Source organism: Palaemon carinicauda, chromosome 41, assembly GCF_036898095.1.
Source record: "Palaemon carinicauda isolate YSFRI2023 chromosome 41, ASM3689809v2, whole genome shotgun sequence".
Lineage (NCBI taxonomy): Eukaryota > Metazoa > Arthropoda > Malacostraca > Decapoda > Palaemonidae > Palaemon > Palaemon carinicauda.
Window position 1 is genome coordinate 8240931 of NC_090765.1, and position 11068 is coordinate 8251998.

The 11068-nt window shown below is 42.7% G+C and overlaps 2 protein-coding genes across 3 annotated transcripts in view; both read left to right on the forward strand.

The window, feature by feature from the left end:
- Positions 1-11068, forward strand: part of LOC137632605 (uncharacterized) — a 110138-nt gene that overhangs the window by 23055 nt on the left and 76015 nt on the right. Inside the window, exon 1 of one of the 2 annotated variants that reach the window (XM_068364649.1) lies at positions 3165-3184. The exons of the other annotated variant lie outside the window; for it this stretch is intronic. The gene's annotated coding sequence lies outside the window, so the exon portion shown is untranslated. Of the gene's footprint in view, positions 1-3164; positions 3185-11068 lie in introns of those variants that run through there. 2 annotated transcript variants of the gene reach the window in all.
- Positions 3160-11068, forward strand: part of LOC137632602 (uncharacterized) — a 141706-nt gene continuing 133797 nt past the window's right edge. The window contains exon 1 of the mRNA XM_068364643.1: positions 3160-3182. The gene's annotated coding sequence lies outside the window, so the exon portion shown is untranslated. The remainder of the gene's footprint in view (positions 3183-11068) is intronic.

Here is an 11068-nt window from a genome sequence, read left to right on the forward strand (position 1 = left end):
CTCATCCCTTAACGGCAGACGGCAAGGTTTGGGATTTGATCAGAACCTCATAGTATTTAGTCTTTTGTCGGCAGTCGGTCGGCGGGGTGATTGCATTCCCCTGCCGGCTGAGCTGCCGGCATAGGAGGCTAGCCCTCCCTAGATTACACCTGAACTGGTCGAATGTTGCCGCCACCTTCTCCCTTTGGTCTAGTAGACTAGTCCTATGCTCGCAGACCCTAGGCTGTAGAGTCGTATACTCTTGTGGCCTAGAATGGTGCCGGCATTGGAACTCTGTTTCTCCCATGTTGAGAGGAACGGCATGGACTGCCGTCCCCGTAACTGTATTAGCACCTCCTAAGCTGGAGAATAGTTGATTCTCCTGCTGCTTGTGGTTGTGCCGGTACTGAAACAGAGTTTCTTCAGGGTGTGTAGGTCCGGCAACATTGCCGGTCCCTCCCATACCTCTTATAGGACCCTCCCCCCCCTCTGTTCTTTTACGATGGCCGAGCCATTGTCTTTCCTGAGCCGGCGTCCTGCAACCTTACCATTGCCGGTGGGTTGCTGGAGCCGGCCAGACCACCTCTCCTCAGCTGACGGCTGTCGGCGACTGACGGCTTCCAACGGCCATGACGGCTGTGGGTGGGAGGTCCCTTTTGTCACCAAGGTTCTCCAGTTCTCCCTTGAACTGCTGGCCACAACTTCTGTTGTCGGCCTGTTGTCGGCGTATTGCTTTGGCCGGCAGTAGACCGGCACGGATAGGTACTGACTCAGTCGGTAGCATGCCGACTGTACTCGTGCTGACAGAGGCTGGCCTACAGTGGTAAGCCGGCAATAGTACTATGGCTAGATGGAACCTGAATGGTACATTCTCCCCTTTCATTTGAACCTTCTTTTTGGAGAAAGGCAGTAAAAATAGACTTTTACATCCTTTATTACTGTATACATATACAGTAATAGATAGCCTTCACTCCATGCTTTCTCTCTCTCTCTCTTATCTAGCTTGGTAGATGTTCCGAGCTAGCTAATCCGGCAACATGCCGGCTGAACTACAGTATATGTCTATACAGGTAGTCAGTATATTTGCAGTATAGTTTATACCGCAGATGGATAACTAACGTATATATTATACTAGTAGTTATTTCCAATATATCTTGGGTATCCCTGCCCAGATATTCGCTGAACCCAATCCTATATTGATAGAATAATATTTCGTCACTATTCTGATTTGAAATCGGTTTACATTTACCCCGCAATATTAAATTTCGTGAAGGGCTGGTGGTGTGACACCTCTAACCCCTAAAGGGGAGAGCCCTTATCCCTGAGTTTCCCTGATCAAGAAGCTCCCTGATTTAATATTGTAAGGGAGGTTACAGTGAATAGATTGGTTGGGATGCACAAATATATGTCTTTTATTTTTCTAATCAACATATCTTGGGTACCTTTGTGCGAGCTTCTGCTGGTGCCGCTCCTATATCGAAAGAATGGCATTCCTTCGATACTCTGATTGTGAAATCAGTCCTCCTTACCTCACAGTGTTAAGTATAGAGGGGGACAGTGCTTGTACGCTTCCTTACACCTAGGTGTTCGACCCCCTTTTTCTACCGGGAATTCCCCGGTTGGAGGAATTTCCTTATCTTAACCCTGGAAAGGTATGATGGGTCGTATGCGACCCCTACAGCATTTTCAAAACCTGTTTTTTCCCCATAAATCATCAGCTGTCTTGAATATGGAAGTGATCGACCTGCAAGGGGTGACTAGTCTACATGCCATTGTCTGCTTTAGGACTGATTTTCGTCTAACTTCCCTCCTTCCCCGTTTTTTTACCCCCCCAGGGGTCGACCTCGACCCTGACATACCTTTATAGGGGTAAGTGATCAAACAGCAAAGTTATTACATAATTATAAATTGTCGAACAGTGTTGATACTTGTTTGGTTCTTTATAGTTGGAAAGTGTGGATGGATGGTGTGTCTACCACTTGCATGACATTGGTTTTGGCTTAGATGCCATATATTACCATGACGTCCATTTTCCCTCAAATGCTAATTTCTGAATTTTTTTTATTTTTTGCAAATTTGATTTTTTTCTATTTATTTTGAATTTATCTTCAATAATGGCCAGCAGGTAGTATTCCCTCGGCATGGATGTCATCAACACACTTCTAATGGAGTTAAAAAGAGATGTTGATGATTATATAGAGTTTGCAACCCCATTCTTCATTTAAAGTGGTAGATTGGGCTGTAAGAGTTGTTGCGGTCTGCGGCCATTTTGTTGACATACCCGAAAGGTAAGTTGGCATATCTCTATATATTCTTGTTCTGTATAGATTTCGTGATATTTTGGTATATTTTGATGCATAAATATCATATTTTATAGGAGATACAATGATTTTCATAAGAAATTTACTTTGTGAAACTAGGCCGTCAAAAAATGACCTTTAGATTTCACCCCTGATATAACAGTAAATTACATCTTAGTGCACATTTTATTATGTATTTCTGTTCTAGGATAATATGAATTTATTCTATAAAAAAATTAGCCTCTTCCTATTTCATTTGGGTACCCAAAAAAATTCATGAAATTTGGACAAATTATTTTGGGCAAAAAAAGTTACCCTTTTTTTCTCATTTCAGATCTTGACTTCTATGGGTCCAACTCATTTCCAGCAATTACACGCTGTTGCTTTGCCATCTAAAAAGGTGCCCGTAAAGGGATTTATGTGTATATGTATATTTCTATTTTTTGTGAATATTTACGTCGTCTTTTTTTGTATACTTAAATTTTTAATATATTTCCAATAAATAGTTATTTTGTAGATGGGTATCATTTATATTTTCAGTAGTTTTTATCATTCTTTGAAGTATTTTTAGCAAGTCAAACAATACAGATTGATGCATAACTAAATTTTTCCTGAATTTTTTTCGGAGTCGGGGTCGCGCGCGACCGAGTATACCCTTAAAGGGGTGTCCGAGGAGCGTACCTATCCAGGGTTAATACTGAGGGGAGGTAACAGCATTGGCTCACAGGGGATACACGGGTATGTCTCCCACTATCTCTTTTAGGTTTCTGTCCTGAGCTATTTTTATCAAAAGATGATTTTTGCAAATTGTTTAACAGTGCGATAATCAATTGAATACTCATTTCTGTTCTTTCCTTACAGGAGGGACACCAGATGATGCATCACAGTCTTCTGCAGTTATAAAGATGAGTATTTTCACAGACATAATATGTGCAGGTTCATGCCCCAAGCAATATTATTTCCAAATCCCCAACCCCGTCTGAGACCCTCTGACCTGTAAGTAGGTCAGACCTTACTGCCGAAAGTCTCTAAAAAACCCAAGTTAATATAACACATTTGTGTATGAGATTTCTAAAATCTCTCCAAAACCATACCTACCTATTTTACAGCTTCCTAAAGGACTTCCTGTCCCCTATCCCTCCTTTCTCCACTCCAGTTCAAGGAGAGGAGGTGAAGATGGGGGTAGACCCCCCCCTCTCGCTGCCAGTGCATACAAGATGGCAGTCTCAAGCTGTTGAACTACAGTTGGTTTGGTTTCAGAAGTTATCTCAAATGCAGTTCAGTTGCGAACTCGCAAAAATACGAAAACTCTACGGGAATTGGACTGAAGATTTCACTTATTCATTTCGATAACTAACAATTTAGTGTTCCCTTTAAAGGTTTTTAAGGTTTTTAAGGTTTTAAAGCTCCCCCAAACCCTCCAACCTTGCCTTACAAGGATGGTAAGGTTGCAAATACTAACGGCACTAATGAATCTGAGCAAGACTCGAACCCCCGGCTGAAAACACCAGGCAGAGACTACATTCAGGCCACACCTTGTAGTGATAACAACGACGGCAGTCATTGATTCAATGTCACATTCGACTCCGCCGCTGAGAGCCAGCAGTGTGTGCCCTTGGTCACCACCCAGTCAATAGTTGAGTTGGTATGCCTTCAATCGGCAGCCCGCCGGTAACCGGCGGACTGTCGACAGCCTGAGGAGTCGCCAATGGTTAAGAGGGCTGCTGACTATGCGTATAGTTTTCACCACTACCCAGTCACATTGAATACTGCCTAGGATGGTGTGACTTCTGTCAGCGACCCGCTGACAGCCGACAAGTCACTGACATGCCGGAGAACTGCTACCCATAACGGTACTGAAGTACTGTGCCAGTTAACTTACCCCCAAGTACTAGCCTTGACGGTAATATTGTGGTGGGATGTTGCAAAACAACCCCCACACCCTTGAATCACTCTAACTGACAATTGTCCCACAACACAAACTTTCCCCTTACTTTATCAACCGGACTCTTGGACAGAAGGAAAATTGAAACAAAACATAACCTTAAAGCTATATTACCTTACAAACTAAAATAATTAACACCAAAAGCATCCACATTCAAAATACTTAAAACTGATCAAACTTAATATTAAATATGCAAAAACCAAAACACCATTCATATAAAAAACCCTAACAAACTTAAAATTAAAATAGACCACAACCAATATGTATATATTATTTTTTATAAGACACCGACACTGTCCTCAACACAAGCCAAACTGTCTTTTATGGCAAACTACCACTATCACCGCTTTGTGATCAACTATTCCACTGAGTGGCAATTTGCAAACAGTACTTCCCTGATTGGGGTCATTGATATCATCATCATCATATTCATCATCATCATCATCATCATCATCAGCAATCTTAATTCAAAGGCCAAGTCATCATCCGTTCAGAAATCCAAAAAACAGTCCAAAAAAAATCGTATACAGGCCAGGTCATCAACAGTTGAGCAATCGATTAGCGAAGTCTAAATGCAATCCTTTATTACAGGCCTGGTCATCAACAATAATCCACTTTCAAAACTTGAGTCTCTCCAAAGGAGGAATCACGGCCTGCCAAAATAAATAAAAAAAAAAAACACGAACACTTCTAGCTAACTGAACTATCGCACTATAATCAAAGATAAATAATAAATTGTTCCTATCATTCACAATCACGATAAGCAAAGATAAACAAAACTGTACTTACTCAGAAAATCAATGAAAACTTCCAACGCTGGTAAGAAAAATATATATAATCCAGCGTTCACACAACTGCCTTAAGCTGCAGTCAAATAAAAAAAGCATTCGCTCAGAAACATTCACCACTGTCGTAACCTAGCTAAAAACAATGTAAACAAACAACCTCAAATATACCGACAGTCTTTCCCACTACAAACAATCATTCGCTAACTATCACTTGTTCTTCGGCGCGCACCCCGGACACACAAACACACATACACACACACACACAAACACACACACACACACACACACACACACACACACTCGCGCACGCGCGATTTAGCAAAACTAAAGCAAATTAAATTCTCTCTCTCTCTCTCTCTCTCTCTCTCTCTCTCTCTCTCTCTCTCTCTCTCTCTCTCTCTCTCTCTCTCAGGATTTGGCCAAAACAAAAATTAAAATAAAGCAAAAATAAATCCTCCACAATATGCCAGTTGTATAGGGGTATACAATACCCTGTACATCTGTAGTATAGGACCATATCACAGACAAAAATCTTTGGTACATAACCATACAATAGAATGGTTTTCCAGTACGCTGTGCTTCTAAGCACAATCTCTTGCTGAGACTTAACTGATTTGGGGGATCCACTTCCCCCCCCCCTTTTTTTCTACACTGACGCTTCATCAGCCTCTTTGATTCTCATTATTAATTCCCCGGATGTAGGCGCTTTTTACGCTACTCTATCCTTATGGGCTAGAATCTTCCATCTGGCCCTTCTTGAAAGGAGATGCCCTAGAATCAATAATTAGGAAGGCCGCAGCAGTTGGCTGGAAGGATTCACATGTATGTCTCCTATTCTTTTCCAGCGTACTTATCCTAAGCGTTATACAATAGAAAGGAATCTTATATTACAGTGAAACACTGAAAAGCTGATAAAGGCAAACAGTCAAGTTTGCCCTAAAAGGAGGACGGAAGGGTTTCTTAGTTCTCCTTAGGATGTTAAACAGCATCCCACAGTTACAATGACCGTTGTTCTACAGACGGTCAGATATGTACACCTTCTGATCATGCGAAGCAAACAGACGCTTCTGGTAGGAGGGAAGTTCCTCCTGGATCTCTGGACCTTCGATCCTTGGGTCCAAGGCCTAACCAAGATGAGACTAGAATGGAAATGGACATATCTCTACCATCCTTTCCTCAACTCTTCTTATTTTCAAATCCCCCTAGAAGAGTATACCTTAGAGCTCTAGAGCATACTAGCGGTGAGGAAAGTAGAGTCCATCGATTTCCAAGGATGACTGTTTAGTGTTCACGTGAAAGACTCAAGAAAACTCTTGAGTCATTCTGGACTTGGCACCACTCAAGTTCCAATAAAACAGCAAGTTCAGAATGTTAATCCTTCTGAACATAAGGACCTTATTCAGTAAGGGGTGTTAACAATCTAGCCAGACGTGGAAGATGTCTATCAGCAACTTCCAGTCAGTCACCCCCTCCCCTCCTACCTAGGATCCAAGTTACATAAGATAACATATATCCTAGACAAGATTCTCGTCGGACTAGATTCAGTCCTAGGATTTTCACAGAATTAGCACACACAGTCAAGCGAAACCAAGCCTAGAAAGAGTTCGGGCAACAATGGCCCTGGACGACAGGCTGGGATGGGCAGCACCCAAAACGACTGTCTATGAGCATCCATGGAGATGATCCGGCCCCTGAACATCGAGGATGCAAATAACTTGAAGAAGTCTCGATTCTCTCCAGCTCAGGGGCTTCAGTGTTTAAAAAAAAAAATCATTGAAACTTGTAGTCACCCTAACACCTCTTTCCCCTGGGGATGTAAAAGGAGATCGCAAGGTCTGTCAAGAGACTATTGTAATCAGTCAGGATTCCATGACGCTAACAGGGAGGAGTTTTGAACTCTCCAGTTCACGATAATGACAGACCCAGTACTATGTGCACAGCTGTAAGATGCGTTAAGAGGCTGGAGAAGATACGCATCAAACGCTCGAAGAGATCTAATAGGACCAATGATGGTCATTCCCTCTTCGCTTACCCTACAATGACCAAAGGCCACGGACCTGTAGGCCATTTTAGCCATGTAATGGGTGGAGAAACTCTTTCGACACAGATCAGACCTCCTCAGGTTGATCTGGGTCATCGAAGCGATAATGAGGCGTCGAAACTGTCGAGGATAAGGGACGTCTCATTTCATTAGGGAATGCTAGACATCCCTTCCTTAAGGGAATGGTGCCTATCAGCAGCTCTTTTATATATGATCCGCAAGGTGACAGCGGATGCTCTTCTCAGGTTCAACCCAATAGAGTTGGAATGGTACACGGACGCAGACCCATTCCCTCCCAGATGGGAACAAGTCCCCAAGCTGCAGATCGTTCTCTTCATCACGAGCGTTATCAAGATACTATCTCGTTATTTAGCCCCATACGAGGATCCTCTAATTGAGGTAACAGACATCATGTCTCTACAATAGAAGTGATGGACTTAGAATTCCTGTTCAGCCCCTCAAATTTCCTCTGGAAGGCCCTCTACATGCTGAGACTGGAAGGCCCTCTACATGCTGAGACTGGAAGGCCCTCTACATGCTGAGACCCTTCCAGGGAAGAGGGGCTCTGTTGGCTCCCAGGTAGCCCAAGCAACACCCCGTTCCCTGTAATGAAGGAACTGAGGCTGAGGCTAGTCCTAGTTATGCACCTAGGATTATCCAGGAGGTTCAGGAGTTTTCTGCCTTCGATTTATCACAGTACACTTGATCCCTTCATCTTATGAATTCCTTGCCCTTAACAGTTAGGAAAAAGACTGGGATCGCAAAAGGCAAAATAGAATTCCTAGAAGAATACAAGTCTAGTCAACTAGAAGACAATACGAGTCGTCTTGAGAAAAGTAAGTTGCTTTGTAAAGCAAAAGGGTCAAAAGCAATCTCATGATCTTCTGCCTGTCCTTCTCTATCCACCCCTATATTCAAGGTCTGGCAGCCAACAGCACGATGGCCTTTGAGGAAGGAGGCAGTGTATCCTTGGATACTATGAGAAGTTTAGTTCTTCGGCCTTGTCCCCATATAAACCCTTGAGTAAGCACCAAGGGTATGGCCGACCTTGCAAGAGAGGTCACTTGATTGGATATTTGGATCCATGGACCAATATCTATGTGCAAGTCAGCCCCGACTAGACCTCTTCTATATGCCCTTTAAATGGATCTGATGACTGATATCTTTAATAAGATTCCGAAAACATGTGCAGGCTTAGGCCTGCAGTGCCACTAAAGCCCATCTCATGGTCTTTGGACAAGGTCCTACATTATGCCTCACCTGTGAACAATATAAAAATTAGAATAGCGCCAACGTTATCCCTGCGTGTCGTAAGAGGCGACTAAAAGGGACGGGACGAGGGGGCTGGGAACCCCCTCTCCTGTATAAAATTCCTGCGAGACATCAACAAGGAGATGGAGCTGGGGGGAGAGTGACTGCTCCCCGCACTCTAGTTTTGGGGTGTTTGAATGTGAGTGGATGTAGTACGATAGAGAGTAAAAGATGAGATTGGAAGTATGTTTAGAAGTAGAAGGATGGATGTATTGGCTTTGTGTGAGACAAAGATGAAAGGAAAAGGTGAAGTGATGTTTGGTGAAATGTCTGGTAGAGTGTCTGGGATTGAAAGGGGAAGAGCGAGCGAGGGTGTGGCGTTATTGCTGAGTGAATGGATGACAGGTAAAGTAGTGGAATGTAAGGAGATATCATCTAGGTTAATGTGGGTAAGGGTTAGGTTGGGTAGGGAATGTTGGGCGTTTGTCAGTGCGTATGGGCCAGGTAGGGAGAAAGTGAAGAAGAGCGGAATGAGTTCTGGAATGAATTAACTAAGTGTGTAGAAGGACTGGGTAGAAGGAATTATATAGTTGTTATGGGTGACTTAAATGCTAGAGTGGGCGCTGGAGAGGTAGAAGGTGTCATTGGGAAGTATGACGTACCAGGTGAAAATGAGAGTGGTGAGAGACTGGTAGACATGTTTGTTGAACAAGAGATGGTAATAAGTGCTAGCTTCTTTAAAAAGAAAGATAAAAATAAGTATACATGGGTAAGAGTGGCAAATGGAAGAGTAGTAGAAAGGGCATTAATGGATTATGTGTTGATAACTAAAAGAATGTTTGGAAGATTGAAAGACGTGCACGTGTTTAGGGGTATGGCTAACGGTATGTCTGATCATTTTTTGGTGGAAGGAAAATTAGTTGTAGCAAAAGAGTGGGGGAATAGAGTTGGTGAATGTAAAAGGGAGGTAGTGAGGATTGAAGAGCTAATAAAACCAGGGGTAAAAAGTAAATATCAGGAAAGGTTGAAAATGGCATATGACGAGGTGAGAGTAAGAGAAACTGGTAATTTAGAGGAGGAGTGGAAGTTAGTAAAAGAAAATTTTGTTGGGATTGCAAGTGATGTCTGTGGCAGGAAGGTTGTTGGAGGCAGCATGAGGAAGGGCAGTGAATGGTGGAATGAAGGTGTGAAGGTAAAAGTGGAAGAGAAAAAGAGGGCTTTTGAAGAATGGTTGCAGAGTAATAGTATAGAGAAGTATGAAAAATATAGAGAGAAAAATGTGGAAGTAAAGCGCAAGGTACGTGAGGCAAAGAGGGCAGCTGACCTGAGGTGGGGTCAGGGATTGGGTCAGTCATATGAAGAGAATAAGAAGAAGTTTTGGAAAGAAGTGAAGAGAGTAAGGAAGGCTGGCGCAAGAATTGAAGAGACAGTGAAAGGTGGAAATGGAAGGTTGTTAAAAGGAGAGGAGGCAAGGAAAAGGTGGGCAGAATATTTTGAAAGTTTGCTGAATGTTGAGGATAATAGGGAGGCAGATATAATTGCTGTTCCAGGTGTTGAGGTGCCAGTGATGGGAGATGAGAATGAGAGAGAGATTACAATAGATGAAGTGAGGAGAGCACTAGATGAAACGAGAGTAGGAAAAGCATCTGGTATGGATGGTGTGAAAGCTGAGATGTTGAAGGAAGGGGGTGTGACTGTACTTGAATGGTTGGTGAGATTGTTTAATATGTGTTTTGTGTTGTCAATGGTACCAGTAGATTGGGTTTGTGCATGTATTGTACCACTATATAAGGGTAAGGGAGATGTGCATGAGTGTTGTAATTCAAGAGGTATTAGTTTGTTGAGTGTAGTTGGAAAAGTGTATGGTAGAGTATTGATTAATAGGATTAAGGATAAAACAGAGAATGCAATCTTGAGAATGCAATCTTGGAAGTACAGGGTGGTTTTAGAAGAGGTAGGGGTTGTATGAATCAGATTTTTACAGTTAGGCAGATATGCGAGAAATATTTAGCAAAAGGTAAGGAGGTGTATGTTGCGTTTATGGATCTGGAGAAAGCATATGATAGAGTTGATAGGGAAGCAATGTGGAATGTGATGAGGTTATATGGAGTTGGTGGAAGGTTGTTGCAAGCAGTGAAAAGTTGCTACAAAGGTAGTAAAGCATGTGTTAGAATAGGAAATGAAGTGAGTGATTGGTTTCCGGTGAGAGTGGGGCTGAGACAGGGATGTGTGATGTCGCCGTGGTTGTTTAACTTGTATGTTGATGGAGTGGTGAGAGAGGTGAATGCTCGAGTGCTTGGACGAGGATTAAAACTGGTAGGCGAGAATGACCATGAATGGGAGGTAAATCAGTTGTTTGCGGATGATACTGTACTGGTAGCAGACACAGAAGAGAAGCTTGACCGACTAGTGACAGAATTTGGAAAGGTGTGTGAGAGAAGGAAGTTGAGAGTTAATGAGAGAAGGAAGTTGAGAGTTAATGTGGGTAAGAGTAAGGTTATGAGATGTACGAGAAGGGAAGGTGGTGCAAGGTTGAATGTCATGTTGAATGGAGATTTACTTGAGGAGGTGGATCAGTTTAAGTACTTGGGGTCTATTGTTGCAGCAAATGGTGGAGTGGAAGCAGATGTATGTCAGAGAGTGAATGAAGGTTGCAAAGTGTTGGGGGCAGTTAAGGGAGTAGTAAAAAATAGAGGGTTGGGCATGAATGTAAAGAGAGTTCTATATGAGAAAGTGATTGTACCAACTGTGATGTATGGATCAG